Here is a 24,902-nt window from a genome sequence, read left to right as displayed (position 1 = left end):
CAGACATTGAAGACAAATTATTTAATCTCGAAAGCAAAGTTGGCCAAACAGAAAAGATGGTAAGAAATCATGAACAGAATCTACAAGAATTATGGGATATCATGAAAAGGCCAAATTTAAGAATTATTGGGATTGAGGAAGGCTTAGAGAAACAAACCAAAGGAATGAACAATCTATTCAATGAAATAATATCAGAAAATTTCCCAAATCTGAAGAATGAAATGGAAAACCAAATACAAGAGGCTTATAGAACTCCAAACATACAAAATTACAACAGACCCACACCAAGACACATTATTATGAAAATACCTAACATACAAAATAAAGACAGAATTTTAAAGGCCGCGAAAGAAAAGAATCAAATTACATTCAGAGGGAAACCAATAAGAATATCAGCAGATTTTTCAATCCAGACCCTAAAAGCCAGAAGGGCCTGGAACAACATTTACCAAGCCCTGAAAGAAAACGGATGCCAACCAAGAATCTTATACCCAGCAAAACTTACCTTCAAATTTGACGATGAAATAAGATCCTTCCATGATAAACAAAAGCTAAAGGAATTTACAAAAAGAAAGCCAGCATTACAGAACATTCTCAGCAAAATATTCCATGAGGAAGAGATGAAAAACAACGATGCAAATCAGCAACAGGAGGCGCTAGCCTAAAGGAATAGCCAAATAAAGGAGAAACCAAATCATGTCAAAAACAAATATGAGTCAATTGACTGGGAATACAAATCATATCACAATAATAACCCTGAATGTTAATGGCCTGAATTCATCAATCAAAAGACACAGACTGGCAGATTGGATTAAAAAGAAAAATCCAACAATATGCTGCCTGCAAGAGACTCACCTCATAGAAAGAGACACCCATAGACTAAAGGTGAAAGGATGGGGAAAAACATACCATGCACACGGACACAGCAAAAAAGCTGGAGTATCCATCCTCATCTCAGATAATGTGGACTTCAAACCAAAACTAGTCAGAAGGGATAAAGAAGGACATTACATGCTGCTTAAGGGAAGCATAAATCAGCAAGACATAACAATCATAAATATCTATGCCCCGAACATTGGCTCATCCACGTTCGTCAAACAAATCCTTCTCAATTACAGAAATCAAATAGACCACAACACAATCATACTAGGCGATTTTAACACACCTCTCCCACCACTGGATAGATCGTCCAAACAAAAATTGAATAAAGAAACTATAGATCTCAACAACACAATCAGCAATTTAGACTTAACGGACATATATAGAATATACCATCCAACAAAGAACGAATACACCTTCTTCTCAACAGCACATGGATCCTATTCTAAAATAGACCATATTTTATGCCACAAAGCTACTGTAAGCAAATACAAGAAGATAGAGATACTACCTTGTACTCTATCAGATCATAATGGATTGAAATTAGAAATAAATGACAGAATAAAAAACAGAAACTTCTCCAATACTTGGAGACTAAATAATACACTATTATATGATGAATGGATAACAGAAGACATCAGGAGGGAAATAAAAAAATTCTTAGAAGTAAACGAGAACAAAGACACATCATATCAAAATCTCTGGGACACTATGAAAGCAGTACTTAGAGGAAGATTTATTTCATGGAGTGCATTCAAAAAAAGAAGTAGAAATCAACAAATAAACGACTTAACACTACAGCTCAAAGCGCTAGAAAAAGAAGAGCAGACCAATACCAAAAGTAGTAGAAGACAGGAAATAGTTAAAATCAGAGCCGAAATCAACGAAATCGAAACAAAAGAAACAATTGGAAAAATTAACAAAATAAATAGTTGGTTCTTTGAAAAAATAAATAAAATTGAAAAACCCTTAGCCACACTAACAAAGAGAAAGAGGGAGAAAACTCAAATTACTAAAATTCGGAATGAACAAGGAAACATCACAACAGACACGAGTGAAATACAAAACATAATTAGAAACTATTTCGAAAATCTATACTCCAACAAAACAGAAAACCTCGAAGACATCAACAAATTTCTAGAGACATATGAATTACCTAAACTGAACGAGGAGGACATACACAACCTAAATAAACCAATTTCAAGCAATGAAATAGAAGAGGTCATCAAAAGCCTACCAACAAAGAAAAGTCCAGGACCAGATGGGTTCTCAGCCGAGTTCTACAAAACCTTTAAAGAAGAGCTCATTCCAATACTCCTCAAACCATTCCATGAAATAAAAGAGGAGGTAACCCTCCCAAACTCGTTCTATGAAGCCAAAATCACCCTGATACCTAAACCAGACAAAGACACATGAATGAGAGAAAATTTCAGACCAATATCCTTAATGAACATTGAAGCAAAAATTCTCTACAAAATTTTAGCAAATCGCATACAAAAATATATTAAAAAGATAGTGCACCATGATCAAGTGGATTTTATCCCAGGGATGCAAGGTTGGTTCAACATCCGGAAATCAATAAATGTCATTCACCATATCAACAGACTTAAAGTTAAGAATCACATGATTATTTCAATAGATGCAGAAAAAGCATTTGATAAAATATAGCATCCCTTCATGCTCAAAACACTAGAAAAAATTTGGGTAGTGGGAACATTCCTTAACATTATAAAGGCCATCTACGCTAAGCCCATGGCCAATATCATTCTAAATGGTGAAAAACTGAAAGCGTTCCCCCTAAAAACTGGAACAAGGCAGGGATGCCCTCTTTCACCACTTCTATTCAACATCGTCCTTGAGACTCTAGTCAGAGCAATTAGACAAACCAAAGAAATTAAAGGGATACGAATAGGAAAAGAAGAACTCAAACTATCCCTGTTCGCTGATGACATGATTATATATTTAGAGGAACCTGGAAATTCCACCAGATAACTTTTAGAACTCATAAGTGAATTCAGTAAAGTAGCAGGTTACAAGATCAATGCTCATAAATCCAATGCATTTTTATACATAAGTGATGAATCTTCAGAAAGAGAAATTAGGAAAACTACCCCATTCACAATAGCATCGAAAAAAATAAAATACTTGGGAATCAATCTCACAAAAGAGGTGAAAGACCTCTACAATGAGAACTACAGAACACTAAAGAAAGAAATTAAAGAAAACCTTAGAAGATGGAAAGATCTCCCATGTTCCTGGATAGGCAGAATTAATATCGTCAAAATGGCTATACTACCTAAAGTGCTATACAGATTCAATGCAATTCCAATTAAAATCCCAATGATGTACCTTGCAGAAATAGAGCAAGCAATTATGAAATTCATCTGGAAGAATAAAAAACCTAGAATAGCTAAAGCAATCCTCAGTAGCAAGAGCGAAGCAGGGGGTATTGCAATACCAGATCTTCAACTCTACTACAAAGCAATAGTAACAAAAATGGCATGGTATTGGTACCAAAATAGACAGGTAGATCAATGGTACAGAATAGAGGACATGGACACAAACCCAAATAAATACAATTTTCTCATACTAGACAAAGGTTCCAAAAATATGCAATGGAGAAAAGATAGCCTCTTCAACAAATGGTGCTGGGAAAACTGGAAAACCATATGCAATAGAATGAAATTAAACCCCTATCTCTCACCCTACACAAAACTCAACTCAAAATGGATCAAGGACCTTGGAATCAGACCAGAGACCCTGCATCTTATAGAAGAAAAAGTAGGTCCAAATCTTCAACTTGTTGGCTTAGGATCAGACTTCCTTAACAGGACTCCCATAGCACAAGAAATAAAAGCAAGAATCAACAACTGGGATAGATTCAAACTAAAAAGCTTTCTCTCAGCAAAGGAAACTATCAGAAATGTGAAGAGAGAGCCTACAGAGTGGGAGAATATCTTTGCCAACCATACCTCAGATAGAGCGCTAATTTCCAGAATCTATAAAGAACTCAAAAAACTCTACACGAAGAATACAAATAATCCAATCAACAAATGGGCTAAGGAAATGAACAGACACTTCACAGAAGAAGATGTACAAGTAATCACCAGATATATGAAAAAATGTTCAACATCCCTAGTAATAAGGGAAATGCAAATCAAAACTACCCTAAGATTTCATCTCACCCCAATTAGAATGGCGATTATCAAGAATACAAGCAACAATAGGTGTTGGCGAGGATGTGGTGAAAAAGGAACACTCATACATTGCTGGTGGGGCTGCAAATTAGTGCAGCCACTCTGGAAAGCAGTGTGGAGATTCCTCAGAAAGCTTGGAATGGAAACACCATTTGACCCAGCTATCCCACTCCTTGGCCTATACCCAAAGGACTTAAAATCAGCATACTACAGAGATACAGCCACATCAATGTTCATTGCTGCTCAATTCACCATAGCCAGATTGTGGAACCAACCTAGATGCCCTTCAGTTGATGAATGGATAAAGAAACTGTGGCATATTTATACAATGGAATATTACTCCGCAATGAAGAATGATAAAATTATGGCATTTGTAGGCAAATGGTCAAAATTGGAGAATATCATGCTAAGTGAGATAAGCCAATCTCAAAAAACTAAAGGACGAATGATCTCGCTGATAAGCGGATGAGGACATATAATGGGGGTGGGAGGGGTTAGCATTAGGTTTAGGGTTAGGTTTAGAGTTAGGCTAAGGAGAGCGGTAAGAATGAAGGAAAGAAGGACTGTATAAAGGGAAAATGGTGGGAGGGGTGGGGGGGAAGGGGAAAAAAAAGAAACATCATTACCCTATGTAAACGTAAAAAAATAAATAAAAAAAAATAGTTTTTGTAAATCATAATTTCTGATTCAGTTTTGTAGAGGTGCTCTTAGTAAAATTGTTTTATTAGTTTACTTAACACCTCCCTGATTCATAGTGAAAGCATTATGGTACCAAAACCCTTCTCAGAATTAATGTTCAACTACTCTGATTTATGATACTTTTTTGATAATCTATTAAGGTTTCATATTTTGGTAAAAAGTTGAAATAATTCTATAACAATACTTATGGGGGAGATTATTTTTAATAATTCATTGTTTTTTCTTAATTAAAATTACATGGAATACAGTTTTCTTTTAAGCCAGAAATTGAGTTTAAGGCATTTAGAAGAATAAGATTCTACAAAATTTTTAATGAGTTTATAGCTAAATGGTTGGAGATTTGGGAGAGGTGCCATATCCTTTCTTGAGCTATGGTCTTATTTTTAGCATTCTCATGTGAAATATTCTTATGCATACATGAAGCATATAAGTAGAATCATTTTAGTTAGAGTATCTTCAGTCATCAAATTTTCTGAATTTTTATTTAGAGTTTATGATACCCACATTGGATGCAACTTAAACTTTTAACAAGGAAAATATAACTTAATTTTCTCACTTTTATTGTTTAACTTACTGTATACTGAAATTGAAAACATTGTTAGAGTTACTTTTTTATTGTACATGAAACAAATTACACAAAAATAAGTTTCATATGCCTGAAGTACATATACATCTTAAATTACATAGAATTATATAGAATCATATGCATATTCATCATACAAGTCTGAATAATGACTGTTTTAGTCAGCTTTTTCACTGCTGTGACTAAGAGACTAAAGAACTATTTGGGGCCCCATAGTTTCAGAGGTCTCAGTCAATAAATGACCAACTCCATTTTTGAGAGCCCAAGGAGAGGCAGAAATCCTGGCAGAAAAGTGTGTCAGAGGAAAGTGGCTCAGGGAATTGCACCAAGAAACAGAGGGAGAGACTCCATTCACTAGATACAAAGGCATGTCCCTAATGCCTCACTTGTTCCAGACAAGCCCTACCTTCCTTCCATTACCACACAGTCAATCTCTATCAGGGGATTAATTCACTAATTGGGATAAGATTCTTAAAACCCAGTCATTTCACCTCTAAGACTTCTTGCATTTTCTCACACATGAGCTTTTGGGAAATATCTCACATCCAAACTATAACAACGACAAATCACTTTTAATATTTTCTTACAAATATTATTTTCATATTTTTGAAGTAATTGTTTCAGTTATGTCCCACATGTACTTTCATGACTATTTTTAAACAGTTGTTAATGACTTCAAATATAAGGAAAATAATATTTAATATACTTGAGAAAATAAAAAGGTCACATACTACTTGAAACTCCTCCTCTCAAGGTAGGGTCTATGTCCCCACACCTGAAGGATGAGCTAAGTGGGAGTGATGGTTATGCCAATTCCAAGTCCCAAACTTAATTGATTGGCAATTCCCATTTCTTATCTTTTGATACGCTTGTTTGTAGAACTCAGGGACCTACTTTGAGAAAGTTCAAGAACCCTCTGTAGAAAACTGAACAGAGAAAAGTAAATACCATTTTGACAGGCCTGGTGAATCTCCCGAATGAAAGCCAACACCAACCTCAAAATGAGTGGGTTGTTTTGGAAGTGATTAACCCAGTCCAGTTGAACCACCTTAGCTTATGCCTCATGAGTCTCAAATGAACACTCTCTGAAAGTCCTGCCAAATTTGTGTACTAGTGAAAAGCAACAGTAAAATTATAATTATATATATATATATATATATATATATTATCAGCGTGTTAACCAACTAATTATGTCTTACAGTCCATTTTCCAATTTACCACTTCCATTTTGTTAATTCTGAAACCTAATGAAAAATAAGAGTTTATTTTCTCATAATATGCCTCTTAAATTTTTGTAAGGAAACAGAAAGATAATAAAAACACACATATGAAACCATAGTGTCTTATGTACATATTATTTGAAATATATTGTTCGTGAATATTTATAAACACTAATTTTTAAGCTACACAAGCATAATGAGTAGATCATTGAATCATACCTTACTTGAAAATATTCAAAAGTATTTCTTTTACTTGACTCATATCTACATGTTTGAAGTTCAAGAGAAGGAGTAGTTTTAAAAATGGTAAATAATCAGCCCTGCTCTTGATATACAAGTAAAAATGTTTAATTGAAATGTATTCTAAATGTTTCAAATATGTGGTCTTCTATTTCTATCAGACATAAAATTATCTATTTTCAATCTCATTATATAAGTTATTACTAGACATGGCTATTAGAAAGAGTAAATCATAAATAGTTCTTACTCTCAAGTTATTTTTTTTCTTTTGGTGGAGGTGGTACCAGGATTGAACTTGGGAGCACTTAAACACTGAGCCACACCCCCAGTCCTATTTTTGTATTTTATTTAGAGATGGGGTTCTCACTGAAATTGCTTAGCACCTCACTTTTGTTGAGGGTGGCTTTGAACTTTTGATCTTCCTATCTCAGAATCCACCAGGATTACAGGCATGGGACACCGTGCCTGACTAGTTCTTTAAAATGTTTATGCAGCATGATGTGCTGATATATGAATTTATTGTGAAATGACTACCACATTCAGTTTAATTAAGATATTCATCACCTCAGATAGTAACCATTGTGTGTGTGTGTGTGTGTGTGTGTGTGTGTGTGTGTGTTTATGTATGTGAATGTGTGGTGAGCCATTCAAGATCTACTACCTTAGCAAATGTCAAATATACAAGATAGTATTATTAACTATAATCACGTTGTTGTATATTAGATCTCTAAAATGTATTGATGTTTCTACTGAAGTTTGTACCCTTGGAGCAACATTTTCACATTTCCCCCACCATTGTGCTATTTCTATCAGTTTGACTTTTTTTCAATTACACAGAAAAATGAAATTCTAAATATTTGTCTTTCTCTGCCTAACTTATTTCACTTGGTATAATGTCCTCAAGTTTATCAATGCTTTTGTAAATGACAGGATTTGGGGATTTTGGTGACTGAATAATATTCTATTTTATCTGTAAGTACATATAGTATTACATTTTCTTTATTTATTCATCTGTTGTCAGATACTCAGATTGTTTCCATATTTTGTTTATTGTGAATAATGCTACAATGAATATGGCAGTGCAGGAAACTCTTAGAGATACTGATATAATTCCCTTTGGGTTTATATCCAGAAATTGGATTGCTGAATTTTAAGGTTTTAATTACTTGATGTGTCTCTGTACTATTTTTCCCAATGGTTATTCTGATTTATATTTCCATCAACAGTGTACAAGGGTTACCTTCTCTGAACATTTGATAACAGTGATCCTAATAAGAGTGAGGTGACTTTTCATTGTAATTTTGATTTGCATTTTTTAAATATTAAAGACACTGAACACCTTTTCAAAATCTACTGAAAATTTGGATGTCTTATTTGGAAAAGTGTCTATTTGAAGCTTTTGCCCAATTTATTATGTTTTTTGCTTTTGATATGCATAAGTGCTTGATATAATTTAGATGTCAGTTCCTCATCATATACAATTTTTGCTGATATTTTCCCATTCTGTAATTTGCTTTTATTTATTTGCATATCTTAAAAAGAAATCATCTATTCAGAAGCTTTTTAGTTTAATGCAGTCTCATTTGTTCCATTCTCCTGTTGTTTGTACTTTTGTTGTCAAATGAAAAATAAAAAAAGATAGCTAAGACAAAAGTTAAGGAGTATTTTTCCTATGTTCCTTTTTAGGAATTTTATGGTTGCAGATATTAAATTAAAGTCTTACTGCATCTTGAGTTAATTTTTCTGAGTATTATAAAGTAAGGGTCCAATTTCATTCTTTTTCACATGGATATTCAGTTCTCGCAACACCACTTTTTCTTTTCCACTGTGTCTTCTAGCTGTCCTTGTTAATATTGCTTGATAATGTAACTGTGGGCTTACTTTGGGCTGTTTATTCTGTTTCATTGTTTTCTATATCTTTATGTGCACCATGCTTTTTTGATTACTGTGGTTTTGTAATATGATTTGGAAGCAGAGTGTGTGATATCTCCAAATTTGTTCTTTTCAAGATTTTTTTGCCTCATCTTGATTTTTGTTGTTACATAGGAATTTGAAGATTGTTTTTTCTATTTCTGCTAAAAATGTGAAATTTTGTGAAGGACTACATTGCGTCTGTAAATCATTAATATTTAGGAGGTATGGAGGCTTTAATGAGATCAATAATTCAACTCATGAGCATGAAATACATTTTGATATATTTGTGTCTTCTATTTCTTTTATCAATATTTTATAGTTTTTAGCATATAATTTTATACCTCATTGGTTATGTCTATTTTAAGTAATTTTTATGCTAGCACAAATGGGATTGTTTTTATTTCTTTTTCAGATAGTTATTTACTAGTGTATAGGTACAAAACTAATTTTGTCACTTTACTTCATATCACACAACTTTTAAAATAAGTCTTAACAGTTTTTGGTGTAGTATTTTAGAGTTTTCTGTATGTGAGGTCAACAGCAAACACAGATAATTCAACCTTTTCCTTTCTGACTGGAAGTTCTTTCTTTCTTGTTCACAGGAAGGCCAGGATATATTAGGCATCCTGTGTTGTTCCTGATTGTAGAGGAAAAGCTTTTAAATTTTCACCATGGAATATGATGTTAGTTGTAAACTTCTGATATATGACTTTTTATGTGTTTCCCCACATTTCATCTCTTTCTAGTTTACTGAGAACTTTTATGAAGAAAGTACTGTTAATTTTTTGTCAAAAAAATTTTTTTTTGGTTTTGCATGTCTATTAATGTGATCCTATGATTTCTTCCCCTTTACTTTTTTTGGTTTGTGCATATTGAACCATGCTGAATCGCTAGGATGAATCCTACTCAATCATGTTGAATAATCATATTCATGTGCTATTGAATTTGTTGAGTTTTGGCCTTTTGTTGAGGATTTTTACATGTATTCATCCAGTATTATTGACCTATATTTTTATTTTCTTACAGTTCACTTGCCTAGGTTTAGTGTCAGGATAAAGCTGACCTCTTAAAATGAGTTTAGAAGTTTTCTATTCAGTTTGTTTTAAATAGTTTGAGAAGGATTGATTCAAATTCTACAAATGTTGGTGGAATTCACCAGTGAAGCCATTTGATACTGCACTTACTTTCTTTAGAGATTTTTGGTGATTAATTTGATCTCCTTAGTCATTATTGATTCAGATTTTCAGTTTACAGTTCAGTTGGAAAATTGTATGTATCTATGAATTTATCTATTTATTCTAATTATCTAATTTGTTAGCATAAATGAAAATCTTAACAGTGATTATAGAAGAAAGAATAATTACATGTAGAGAGAGAAAAGGAGATTTCTTATGGGGGTCTCTCAGCAACTGCTGAGAGGGGTTAACTGCTGGAGGATGACGTTGACTATATATCAGTCAATTACCCATAAACTTATCTAATCAATAGACACACAAGAGCCAATACTCTTTTTAAATGAGAGGGGGTATGATGAGTCTGGCCAAACCAATTCTGGTCTCTAATAACATGGATTATCCCAACACTCCTTTATTTTATAGTCACACAGGTAAAGGAACCCGAATGGGAGAGGCTCCTTTTGTGATGAACTGGATGGGGTGGAGTTAGGGGAGCCATTTTCTCAGAGGAACCATTACAGAATCAGACAGGGAACCACTCCCGCATAGTTACCACATGCATCCCCAAAGTCTGGGACATTCTGGTTCTACCTAGTCAGATTCTGCTAAATAACGATGGCTCCCCACAATTTCTCATGAGGAAGAATGCAATCACTCCATGACCACCATCGTTTGCTGCACAGGGCAGGGGTCAGATGGTATTGGTGGGGTACTTATACAGCTTTGGCCCTCTGCCTCCTGTGGGACTCTAGATCATGGGTTCAGGGATAGTAAAGTCAGTGGGTCAGAGGTAAATTGAGGAAGCATATAAAGAACAACATTCCCACTGTGGGCTGGCAGCACCACAGCATGCTTGACAGATGACTCACAGGGGTCCTCTTTGCTATTCATTCCAGAACCCCAGTGTGATCCAGCTTAGAGGACCTATCCCCTGGATATTGCTTATATATGAGTTGGGAAGAGAAGATTAATTTCCCCTTTTCTGACAGGGCCCTGTAAATTATATAGGCTGCACTGGGTACATGTGTACATTCTTCATATGTTCACTATCTTGATTGTGGAAAGATTTTTCATGAATGTATTTTTTTGTCAAACTTATGAACTTATACACTCTTTAGATATGTGCATTTCATTGTATGTCATGTATACTCCAAACAAAACAAAACAAAACAAAACAAAACAAATCCAAGAATAGTGACAAAACAGGTCAGTTTAATGTCAACTGATATACTTATATGAAAATATCGGTTTTTGTGTAATTTGGAAAGAATAGTATTTTCACAACAATGAGTAGAGCTCATTGAGAACTCATTGAGCAAGGACTCACTGTGCAGCTGTCACAGGCATAGCAAAGAAAACAATTGTTTTCCATACTATATTCACTTGTTAATACAAAATAATGCATTTATAAGACTAGTGTGTTTTGTATCAGACAGCACATAAAGCCACGCTGGTGTCATTTCAAAGTTTCTGGCTGGAATCTTGATCAAATTTAAAAGACATGACTGAATGTGAAGGACTTCTGGTTTATTTTAAGCAAGTATTTGGAAATAGTTATTTTTTCTGATAATTTGAAAACACTGAAGTCCTATTGTTTCTTCCTCTTACCTATTTACCAGTCAGAATAAATAAGTTAATATTAGTAGAACTGCATTTTTTTCACCTCTTCTGTATCTTTCTCTGGGGGTGTGTCTTTAGACTAGAACCAGGAATTTCATTCCCTAGCATAACTTCAGAATTAAACTAATACTGTTGTGGTGGGCCATAGGAGGACGTTGCTCTCCCCCTCTTCTATGACCACCAAAGGAAATAAGGTTATGGACTGCTGAAAAAGATTGTAGGGCAATGAATAAAGATTGCTTGACATGGCAGAATCAACAAGAGAGAATAATTTATATATATATGAGAATACACACATATCTCCTGCTTCATATATATATGTATGTATATATATATATATACACACACACACACACACACACATATATACACACACACACATATATAGAGTTGCAAATTACTCTCTTTAAATTGATAAGGAGACATGCTGAAATACACAATGTATAATGAACTGCATGTGGTCATTATGTATAAATTCATAAGATATTTACATAAAAGAGAAAAGGATTATCTTTGAGCAATGTCTCAGATTGGGAAATGGGAACTGTAATGTTGTTCATTTTTTTTATGGTGAGAATATTAACATTTATTATATGTACCTAAAAACAGTTTTCAAAATAAAACGTGAATGTGCTTTTTGAAAAAAGTAAGGCAGCATCAGAACATTTTGCAATTTAGCATTTTACGTCTGTAGAGGAGTCAACAGGAGTGATGCACCATAGATAGAACGGGGAAAACCTACTGGTTAAACATTCTAACCCAAAGGAAAAAGAAAGAGCAAAGCAAAAATAACAAACATGGTGTGACTGCAGTGTCACTTTTCTGGGAGTAGATGCGTTCTGAAGAGTGTATTTATGCTTAAAGACTTCCAGTTCTTTCATGATAATACACCTAAAAGAATTTCCTTTCTCATCCTCCTCAGTGGTAAAGGAGAATTTACTGGTTCATGTACACTACATTCTGGGTATTGTGCTAGACAGAGCTATTCAAAATATTTGATGTAATCGCTAATGATTAAATAACAAGATGCTTTGATTGAATTACTGATTCCCACATTATTATAGAATCACAATTCGATGATTACCTAAATCTTATTGTGCTATACTGTCACTGCCCGCGGCAACAATTGCGCAGGTATTTATCGGAGGGGCCTGGAAATAAACTATTTTTCCTATATTCACTAATTTATTGAGGAAGAGAGACTTTGAGAGAAAGATAGGCTTTGCTTAGAGGAAGAGAAACTTTGCTTAGAGAGAAAGTTTTAGAGAAAGAGAGGCTTCTATGCTTATCCGAGATCTATTTCTTCTTAATTCTGCTGCTTCTTGAAGGTGCGTCCTGCATCCTGTGAACTAAGGGTGCGTCTATCTGAGGTGCTTCCTTTTAGGGGTGCTTTCTATCTGCTTGCCGCTTCTTCTTCTTCCTTTCTGCTAATGGCTTCTCTGCTTTCTGCTAGTCTTACGGCTGCTCCTTACTGCCGCGCCGTACTTACTGCTGCTCTTACTTTCCCGCCCCCACCCACCGCCCGCTTATATTCCCTCCAGGAGGCGGAGGGCAGGGCCACACCAGTTGCGATCAGGCAAGGAGTCAGCTGCCCTATCACGGCAAGGGTTAAAACAAGCAGGCCCAAGCAGGCCCAAGCAGGCGCGATCGGGAACACCTGTGCACGAGTTGTGCGGGTGAACTTAACTGAATAGGGCCAGTGATGAATCACCTGAGTGTGCTTATGTAAATTAACCTCCCCACCACCAATGTGATCAGGTGCCGTTCTGGCTGGCACAGCCCCCAACAATTCCCCCTTCTTTACATAAAATGAAAAGAATGCTGGCAGGGATCGTGTCTGTCTTAGGTTGTCCACGGCAGAGCAACATCCTTACCCGTCATTGGACAATGAGGCTCTACCTTACCCGTCATTGGACAATGAGGCTCTAGCCCTCATTTCCTGTCTTAGGTTGGTATGAGCTCCCCATGAATCTTACCCATCTTTGACTACCGATCCAGCATACTAAGCCATATACTGGGAGATTGTTCCACTTCAAGGGCAGCCATGGCCTGTTTTATGATCACATTATGAGCCTGTTGACTGACTTTGAGGCGTTTGTAGATGTAAGATAGAATTAACACAAGCACACCCAAGCTTATTAGTGTGAAACCCAAGAATTCCTAAAATTTGGTGCCAAATTGTGCTGAAAAAACAATTGTTTCACCCTTTCTACATTTTCAATATTAACCTTCTGGTCAGTGCACTTCCCTTTACTTATAAACCCTCCTTAAAGGTGAGGTATCAACATGAGGAATTAAAAAGTTACACAGGATTAAAATAAGCAGCTTGCTTTGCTGAGAAAAAGATGAAAAATATCTGAGTGGCTAAATCAGCTTATGAGGGGCTAGGGGTCCAACCAATTCCAATTTGGGAATTGCCTGAGTGATGCAATCACTATCAGCAAAAAGATCTGTTGTTCCTTAAACTCTATAAGGGCTATGAAAGCTGCTTCCATTTTGTGAGCCTTGAGTCAAAGAGCCCTGTGCCTTATTTCTTAAATGATTTGGTAACATCTTGCCCTCAACATCAGTAACTAATTTGCACTCATTAACCCAATGTTTTCCCTTTCTGCACTTTGGGCAAAGACCTGGGGCACAAGGTGTAACAGATTTTACTATAGTTATCTCTTGGCTTTTCTTTTGTTAGGGCATTGTCTCTTTGCTGCTGTATATATGTGCATACACTCCAGGATCATATTGATTTTGAGTACCTATTGAAGCATATTAGCCTTCTATTAGCATATCAACATTTCTACCTTGCTACTGCGTTTCTGCAAGCAGTTTCAACAGCTATTTCTTGCCACTGAGCTCTCCAATTAGACATTGTCCTCCAGATAACACTGCTCTGCATAGCTGTTTTCAATCAGTCTTCTCTATTTTGGTCCTCAAATACGGGCAGGTTCTACAAATTTTGAAGCTCTTTGAATTAGGTCTAGCTTTCTCCTACCTTTTCCCCTTGTTCTTAAGTTTTCACTACCACTTGGTTATTCCTTTTGGGGGTTCTTTGTATTACATTTAGCTCTCTCCTTTTTCCCTTGTTCTTAAATTTTCTGAGTAATTGTTTTCTAGGTTACTACCACTCAATTCTTCCTCACTTTGGTCTCTTTAAGAGTTCTTTTCTGTTGCTATTAGATCCTGTTTATGAAGATCCCCTTGTGGCACACTGAGCAGCTTTTCTTCTATAAAGCCTGGGCTTATTTCTGTTAGAGTTTGAATATGTGATACAAAGGCCACACTAACAGTAGTACAAACACACAAATGATACAAAATACACACATTACTATAGGACGTACATTCCCTCACTAGGGGAATCTTCCGTTAACATTCCCTCACTAGGGGAATCTTCTCGTTATGCTCCCTCCCTAGGGGAACCTTCCGTTAAACCTTTTCTGCTGTCTCTCAGGACAGCCTTCTGTTATGACAAACACACAAGTAACACAAAATACACACATTTTTGCACTTCACTGTTATGCCCTTTGTGATCTTTTCCTACTATCCCTTGCCCTTAAACCGCTCTGGCCAGAAACTCCTGTGAGGTTCTTACTTTCCCTGCCATACCTATTCTCAGAGACAGACTTCCTCAGTTTACTTTCCCCACCGTGCTGATTTTCTTTTTCCCTATAAGGTTGTTGTCAATTTCCCTCCCTGTACGGGCCACCATTTGTCACTGGCTCTTTGCGGTGCCAAATCCGCGGGTATTTGTTACCGCCTGCAGTAACAATTTGTGCGGGTCTTTAGGTGGTGGACTGGAAACTGAGCTACTTCTATTTCTGAGCTGCTTCCTTACTTGCTTGTTTATAGAGGATAGAGGAAATGAAGCTTACTTGTTTTGAGAGGAGAGAGAGAGGCTTTGCTAAAGAAAGAAAGAGAGACTTTGCTTAAGAGAGAGAGACACTACACTTTCAGAGAACTATATCTTCTTAGTTCTGCACTTCTTAAAGGTGCATCCTGCATCCTGTGAACTAAGGGTGCGTCTATCTGAGGTGCTTCTTAGTGATGTGTCCAGCGTACTGCGATCTACCTATCTGTGATCTAGAGGTGTGTTCTCAATTCTCTGCTCTGTGATCTGCCTTCCCCTGCTGCCTGCTGCTGCTCTCTGCGAGCTGCTTCTATCTGCTTGCTTCTTCTTCTTCTTCCTTTCTGCTAGTGGCTTCTCTCTGCCTCTTGCTGCTAGCTGCTGCTGCTTTTCTCTACTTGCTGGTGCTCCTTACTGTCGCACCCCCGCCCACCACCTGCTCATATTCTCTCCAGGAGGCGGAGGGTGGGGCCATGCCAGTTGCAATCTGGCGAGGAGCCAGCTGCCCTATCACGGCAAGGGTTAAAACAAGCAGGCCCGAGCAGGCGCACTCAGGAACACCTGTGCATGCGTTGTGCGCATGAACTTAACTGAATACGGCCAGTGATAAATCACCTGAGTGTGCTTATGTCAACTAACCTGCCCACTGCCAATGTGATCAGGCACTGTTCTGGCTGGCACAGTCCCCAACAAAAGAAAATTTAAAAACATTGATGAATGAAATTAAAGAAGTCTATAGAAGAAGGAAAGATCTCCCATATTCATGGATTGGGAGAATTGATATTGTTAAGATGGCCATACAACTCAAAACAATCTAATATATTCAAGGCAGTCCCCATCAAAATACTAATGTTGATCTTTGTCCAAAAATTCACATGGAAATACAAAAGAACCTTGAATAGTAAGAGCAAGTCCAAGCAAAAAGAGGAAAACTGGAGGCATCACAATACCTGATTTCAACACTACAGAGACATAGTAACAAAAACAGCATGAAATTTGAATAAAAATAAACTTATAGACTAAAGGAACAAATAGAGGACCCAGAAATAAATCCACACATCTTCAGTCAATCAATTTCCAAAAATGGTGTCAGTAACATCCCCTGAAAAATACAGTGTCTTCAACAAAAATGCTGGAAATAGTAGATATTCATATGTAGAAGATTGAAAAGAGACCCTTATCTCTAATCTTGTGCAAAAATAAACTAAAAATTGATCAAAGTCCTTTAGGAAGACATAAAACTTTGAAACTACTGGAAGAAAAAGGAGAAACAATCAAAAATATTGGAGGATGTTGGCACAGGCAGTGACTTCCTAGAGAGAACTCCAACAGTTCAGGGAGCTGATAAATAGGACTGTGTCAAATAAAAAGCTTCTGCACAACAATGGAAACAATCAGGAGAGTGAAGAGACAACCTACAGAACAGGAGAAAATCTTAATCTTAGTCTGGAAGAGGATTAACATCCAAAATATATAAATATCTCAAAAACTTAACGAAATCCAATTAATGCTATAAGTAAGTGAGACATTTCACACACACACAGACACAGACACAGACACACAATGGAGTACAAATGGTCAGTAAATAAGTGAAAACATTTTCAATATATTTAGCTGTCAAATAAGTGAAAATGAAAACTACACAAAATTCATCTCACTTCAGTTAGAATATCTATTATCCAAAAAAGCAATTATAACAAATTCTGGTGTGGATGTGGAGAAAAAGGAACCCCTATACTGAATTGGTGGGAATGTATATTAAGACATCCACTGTGGAAAACAGTATGGAATTTCCTCAAAAAACTAAAAAAAAGAGTTGAATATGATCAAATTATACCACTCCTGAGTATTTCAAAGGAAATAGCATGTAAGAGATACCCATATGCCCATGTTTATTGCAGCACTTTTCACAATAGCCAAGATGATGAATCAGCCTAGATGCCCATCAGGAGATAAGAGTATAAAGAAAATATGGCAGATATATACATCATTAAATTTTATTCAGTCATAAAGAAATATGAGATCCTGACATATGTAGGAAAATGGAGAGAACTGGAAAATATCAGGTGAAGCAAGATAAGCCACACACACAAATACACACAGACACACACACACAGACACACAGACACACAGAGTATTACTTAATTTCTTTCATATGTAGAAACTAAAAACAAAACAGAAACAAAAACAAAGATCATCTAAATGAAGATGAGAGACTATTAGTGTCTGTAAGGGGTAAGAAGGAGAGGAATAGGGGAGTTAGCAGAAGGGAGATGGGACATGATCAAAGCTCAATAAATGTATGTGTGGAAATATCACAAATAAATCCATCTTATTATGTTAATAAAAATGAAATAAGATTTTATGTCATTGTATTTGCTTAGGATAAGAAAAATAGTTATATTTTTCTGAAAACTATATAAGAGGAAGTTTAGTGAAGATCTTGCCAATGTTACATTTAGCTTTGTATCCAACTGTAAATCAATAACTGGTGAGAAGATATATTAATATGTCTTTAAATATAAATGAAACATTGGCTACAAACATCAAGAGAACCCACTACATGTTTTCATGTGGAAAAAAATACTTATAATTTTAGCCACAAAGAATATATCACATATATGAGTTTTGTGCACAAAACATAAAGAATTTAAAATATGCACAGTTGCTCATAACCTCTAGTTGTTAAAAATTTCTATCAAAGAAAAAATGGGGTTCAGTTTTTATTTTGGTTCTGTTGTACACTAAACAATATTTTGTTGAAATTCATATGCAAAGTCATTGAAATTTAAAAATAATACCAGTCACAATGAGATAACTGCTCAAAGGGAACAATGACTTCAGGGGTAAAGACTTCAGCCCATGAATCTTCCTCATACTTTGGATACAATTCATAATCTAAAACAATGCTGACAATTGTCTTAGGCAATACACTTGAACAAGAGAAAATCTGATCACAATGTTAAAATTGTGAAACATTAGAACGATAGATGTTTCAGTATGATAAATAAACAAGATACGCTATAAAAATACCAATATTTGTGAACAGGTCCTTCTGGACAGAGAAGTTCATCCTCTACAAAGCATAAGCAATCTGTCTCTCAAATCATGAGAGGATAGAGTTTATTTAAGATCTGCCAACCTTGTATTGCTTAGACTATATTAGTTCTTGCCCTTCAGGGATGGGTGTTTCAAATAAAAGTAATATTTATTCCAAATACTACACTAAATATTTTTGCAGCCTTCAAATTGATTTTGAGAGAAATTTCTACCTCAGACCCATCAGAATGACTTTTAGGCTAAAGGGAGTCTTGAGAGACAAACCAAGGAACGCAGTGAAACAACATGACTGCAGAGAAAAATGGTTAAAATAACAAATTGGTTGCAATAAGGACAGTAAAAGAAATGCATAAGACTCACTAGAGGAAACAGGACCTGTGGTAATGAAACTACTTTTTCTACTGCTACCAAACTATTCAGTGAAATGCTCAGATCTCATGCCCCTATTGTCCATAACACTGTCAAAGAATGCCTGCTATAAAGAACAGAAATTTCTCAATTATTTTTAATTAAACATTGACACAAATGTTACAGAATCCATGAAAAATATGAAGGTGATTTTTTTGAGTAAAGACATTTTAAGCCTTTAAAACAATCTGTACTACTGGACTCTTCAAATTAAAATACAACAGTGTAGTTGGGACATGCTCTTAATTAGGACTCGAGCCTCATAAATCACAGCTGAGCTTCTTAGGCTTCCAAGTTGAGCTTTAAAAAAACAAAAACAGTATTTACCTTCATTAGAGTGATCTCAAGATATGAAAGTTACTCAAATATTCTAATGAATGAATTAGTAATAATCATAATTTTAAAAAACTATAAATGGTGTCTACTTGGTATGTCACATGTATGCATGTTTTTAAGAAAAAAGAAAATCTGTGATGGTTTTTAATTATTTTATAAACATAATTTTCTCATGGGGACAGTTTTATTAATGACCTAATAAGTGTAAAGTGCTTTCCACACACAAAAAAAGGGAGTTTCAAAATGTTATTGCTAAGAAAGAAGAGAATTGCTGAGTTTCTAAAGGTACATTAGCAATAGCAGGCCATTGAAGGTATCATTTACTTGGTTGGGAAAAAGTTAATTGTGGAAAAATGCTCGAATGACCAAAACCAATAATGCTTTTAAAAATATGTATACCAATTTTCTTCTCAGCTGTTGAAAAATTGGTGCAATGGAAGCTAGTTTTCCCAGTTACCTTACCTGCCTATACCTCAAAAGGTTTCATTTTATAGAACTAATACCTTTACTGAATTTGTATTGCCCAGTTTAAAAGAATGTTAGTATTAGTTTTCTTCTTTTCTTTTCTTTTCTTTTTCCAGGTAAAGAATAGTTCTCTACTTAATTATCATTAACTTTAAATTTTTTAAAACAAGTTTGTGCATTTTCTGATATCTTTCACTAAGTATAGAATTTGTTGAAGAAAGTTTCCTAACATATTGGCATGTTTCCTTAATTTCCTTGTAGGATTTTATTTTACTAATCTCCTTATTTAGGTACTTTAATATTCCCTCCATTCAGTGGCACTTTTAATCCTTTTGAAGCAAAAATAAATTATTAATATTATTAATGTGATTTTAACATATTTATATATATTTCATCTTTAAGCTCTCTATACTAAAACATCCAATGCTTTCTCAAATCCAGTTACATTTGTGGGTTAAGACACAAAAGAGACACTTTTGTTTGAAATAAAGTCTTATTTAGAACACATGAAGTGTTATATTATTTATTTGTTTTTAGTTGATATCATTTGTCTAGAAATCACCTGATTAACATTTCTATTGTAATTTTAATTGTAATATTTTTCAAATGATGTTCAAATTCTGAATTATCAAAATATCAAAACCTAAAATAAAGAGTTTTTGCTAAATAAAGTAAATATGCCTTCAATTACTTTGGGGAAAAATGTTAGCAGTTTTTTAAATTAAATGATCACTATCTAAGGTGAATGTTATGCTCTTTTTCAGTGGACCAGTTGATTGGGTTGAAATACAATAACTTAAACATAGCCTTAGAGTATCTTTTTTATATTTTATTTTTATTTTTTCTTATATTAGGGATTGAACCCAGGGGTGCTTTCCACTGAGCCACATTTCCAGTACTTTTTATTTTATTTTATTTTTTTATTATTTTCAGAAAGGTTCTCACTAAGTTGCTGGGAGTCTTACTGAGTTGCTAAGGTTGGCCTCAAACTTGCAATCCTCGTGTCTCAGCCTCCCTAGTCCCTGGGATATACTTAGTAAAATATACCACAGGCATACACTACCACATCAGGCCCCTTAGAGTTTCCTATAGCACAGTCATCAATCATTGCTTTCTTATCCCTGCAGGAATCACTCTTTAATATAAACAATGTTTTAAATTCCAATATCAGTAGGATGTCAAGTGACCTAAGAGTTTATGTGTTGCAAAATACACATTTAATATGACATTTTCAAAACATTAAAACGTGTGAACTCTTTAAGTATGGATTTATAAATATGAAAGGTGTTTGGATAAAATATGATTATATCATTCATATTCGTTTGATTATGTAGGCAGTCATAAGTAGCATTTAAATTACTGTCCTGCTGATAGCATCATGTAAGTCTGTTCATTTTCATGTTAACAAGGAGAACCAATTCTGACATTTAGGTGAGCTTCAATGATTTTTACTTTGATCTTCTATTTTAAGATCCAATGAAATATTAAAGGCATGAGCCCTAAGCACAGAAGCTGTTATAATTTTACTTAGACAATTTGCCTTAGTCTAGTCCGAATTTCAGAATACCTTGTTTGAAGAAAGGACAAAAGAAAAATTACATCTATGTTTCAGAAATTAGTGGAAATGTTTTAAATGAATGAAATATCAAACACACAATAAAGCTATAAATGTATCATCACTATAAATGTATCATCATTAATAAAATCTCAATTTTTTAATTTTGTGTAGTTTGCATTCAAAATTATTGAAACAGTTTTGAAAAATGTATAGTGTTGGGGGCTGTGCCAACCAGAATGGCGCCTGATCACATGGCAGTGAGGAGGTTAATTAATACAAGCGCACTCAGGTGATTTGTCACTGGCTGTATTCAGTTAAGTCCACGCACACAACATGTGCACAGGTGTTCCTGAGCACACCTGCTTGGGCTTGCTCGTTTTGACCCTTGCCGTGATGGGGCAGCTGGCTCCTTGCCTGATAGAAACTACAACTGGCGTGGCCCCGCCCTCCGCCTCCTGGAGGGAATATGAGCTGGTGGTGGGCGGGGGCGCAAGAGTAAGGACCAGCAGTAAGCAGCAGCAACTAGCAGCAAGAGGCGGAGAGAAGCCACTAGCAGAAAGGAAGAAGAAAAGGCAGCAAGCAGATAGAAGCGGCTCACAGAGAGAAGACAGATCACAGAGCAGAGAATTGAGAACATACCTCTAGATCACAGATAGGTAGATCGCAGTACTCGGGAGGCATCACTAAGAAGCACCTCAGACAGAGGCACCCTTACTTAGTTCACAGGATGCAGGATGCACCTTTAAGAAGAAGCAGCAGAACTAAGAAGATAAGATCTCTGAAAGTGTAGTCTCTCTCTCTTAAGCAAAGTCTCTTTCTCTCTCATAAGCAAAGCCTCTCTCTCTCTCTCTCTCCTCTCAAAACAAGTAAACCTCATTTCCTCTATCCTCTATAAACAAGCAAGCAAGGAAGGAAGTAGCTCAGAAATAGAAGTAGCTCAGTTTCCAGTCCACCACCCGATAAAGACCCGCGCAAATTGTTGCTGCAGGCGGTGACAAATATCCGCGGATTTGATTCCGCAAAGAACTAGTAACATTCTTTGTACAAGTTTTCACATCTTTAGTTGGATTTAATTCTAGGAATCTTTCATGTGTGCATGTGTTTGACCATTGTGAATGGATTACTTTCCTGATATTTTCTCAGTGAGTTCATTATTGGTTCATAGAAATTCTACAGACTTTCATTTAATTTTGTTTCATGCTAACTTGCTGAACACAAAAAAGGAGTCTTGTAGAGTTTTTAGGCATAGAATATCATTGGCAAACAGGGATAATTTGATTGCCTTCTAGCCTATTTGTATGTTTTTTTGTTTTCTCTTGCCTGATTTCTCTACCCAGAATTTCTCTAATTATATCTAATAAGAGTGGTGAGCTTAGGAACCTTGCATGGTTCCTGATCTACTAGGAATACTTTCTGTTTTTCTCTATATCCAGTATTATGTTCTCTGTAGTTTGCAATATAGCATTCATTTTGTTTTGATGTGTAATTCATTTATACCACATTTATTTAGGGATTTTATAATGAAGAGATGTTGAATTTTATGTCTTTTCCTGCATCTATTGAAATAATAATGTATGATCGCCCACTGCCTGCAGGCAGTGGGCAATCACATTGCGTACGCTTTTCTTGATCACAGGAACCAAAAGGGGTTTTATTCCACAAGTCTCAGACTTATATTGAGAACATCAGCCTATCAGAGAATAGACTACCAGGAAAGTCAGCCTATCAAGGAACAGTCTACAGGCAGATACCGGAATCGCCTCATGTACAACAGCCAACCAGAGTTACTTCCTAAAACTTGTATATGAGTGCAGCTATGTCTGGCAAGCTGCTAGGCGCCATCTTAGAGATCAGGCCACAGTGCGGCTCTGGGGCCCTCACAGAGCCTGCCCCTGACAATAATGTGAATTTTTTTCCTTTCATTTATGTACTGATTTATAAACACTGGTTTGCATCTGTTGAATGACACTTGCTTCCCTATAATAAAACTAACTTGCTAATGTTATATGATCTTTTTATTTTTTGTTGGACTTCAAATATTTTGTGTATACATTAATCTAGTAGTTTTGTTTCTTTGTTTGTTTGCTATGTCTTTGTCACTTTTTGACAGCAGGGTAATACTGGTTTTGTCAAATGAGTTTGAAATATTTCCTTTCCTTTCTATTTTATGGAATAATTTGAGGAATATTGGTATGAATACTTCTTTAAAAGTCTTGTAAAGTTCAGGAGTAAATAAATTTTGTTGTGGGTTTTTCCTTGTTGGGAGACTTTAATCCCTTTACTTGATATTGATCTATTTATTTTTTTATATTCTTTTTGGTCAATTTTGGAAGCCCATATATGTTCAGAAAATCTTTCCATTTCTTCTAATATTCCAACTCATTGGTATATAGACTTCAAGATATTTCCTACTAATCATTTGAATTTCAGAGGTATGTGTTGTAATATCTCCATTTTTATCTCTACTTTTATTTATTGGATCCTCTCTCTCTCGCTCTTTCTTTTTGTTAGTTTGGCTAAAGGTTTCTCTTTTCAAAAAGCCTCTTTTTTTCCACTGATCTTTTCTGTTATTTGTTTAACATCTGTTTCATTCATTTCTGCTTTAAGTTTCATCATTTCTTCTCTTCTACTTCTTCATGTGCGCTGGAGCTATTAAATGGGATATTCTATACATGTCTGTTAAGTTCCTTTGATGTATAAGAACCGAAATTTCAAAGAAACTGAAATTTCTTTGTTTAATTTTTGTCTAGATGATCTATCTGTTGGTAAGAGTGGAGTGTTGATGTCACACATTTTTATTGTACTGGGGCCTACCTCACTCCTTATGTCTACTAGTGTTTGATTTATGAAATTAGGTGCTCCAACATTCTGTGTATGTATCTTTTTGCTGTATTGTTCCTTCGATCAGTACATGGTGAACTTTGTTTCTTCTTTTTCTGAGTGTCTCTTTTGTTGGATGTAAGTACAGCCCCTTCTGTTTATTAGTTGTATTTGCTTGTAATATAATTTTCAATCTTTTCATTTACAGTTTATGTCTTTTCGAGTGAGGTGAATTTCTTGCAGGTGGATAACTTTGGCTCCTGTGGCTTAATCCACTCAGCCAATACGTGTCCTTTATGTTCAGAGTCCTTATTGAAAGGTGTGTACATGTGCCTGGCATTCCATTTTCTTTTGGTTGTTTTGAATATTTTATGTTTTTTATTCTTCCTCTCTTATTCATTTTAGTACTTTGATCATTTACTTTACTGATGACGTTTGACTCCTGTTTTTGATTTGTATGTCTACTCTTTTGTTAGGATTTAATTTTTCATGTTCTCTCATGATTATGTTTATCTTCCTTCATTGTTTGAGTGTAGAAATATTTTAAGCATCTTCTGTAATGGTATAGTCCTCAGAATTCCATTAATTTAATCTCATCTTGGAAAATATTTACATCTCCATTGATTCTGAAGAAAAACCTGGCTGGGTATAGCAATTTGGGTGGGCAATGATTTTCTTTCAGAACTTGAAACAGGATATTCTATGCTCTCCTCACCTTTAGATTTTCTGCCAAGAAATTGGCTGTTAGTATAATGGGTTTGCATTTAAATGTGATTTGTCACTTTTCACTTCAATTTATAATATGATTTATTTGTATTCTAGTTTGGGCAATTTAAATTGGTCTTGTAGAGCTTCTTTTTGGGTCAGGCTTCTTTGGGCTTCTAAATGCCTCC

Source organism: Sciurus carolinensis, chromosome 14, assembly GCF_902686445.1.
Source record: "Sciurus carolinensis chromosome 14, mSciCar1.2, whole genome shotgun sequence".
Classification (NCBI taxonomy): domain Eukaryota; kingdom Metazoa; phylum Chordata; class Mammalia; order Rodentia; family Sciuridae; genus Sciurus; species Sciurus carolinensis.
The sequence above is the reverse complement of the archived record's forward strand: the minus strand, read 5'-3'. Positions refer to the sequence as shown.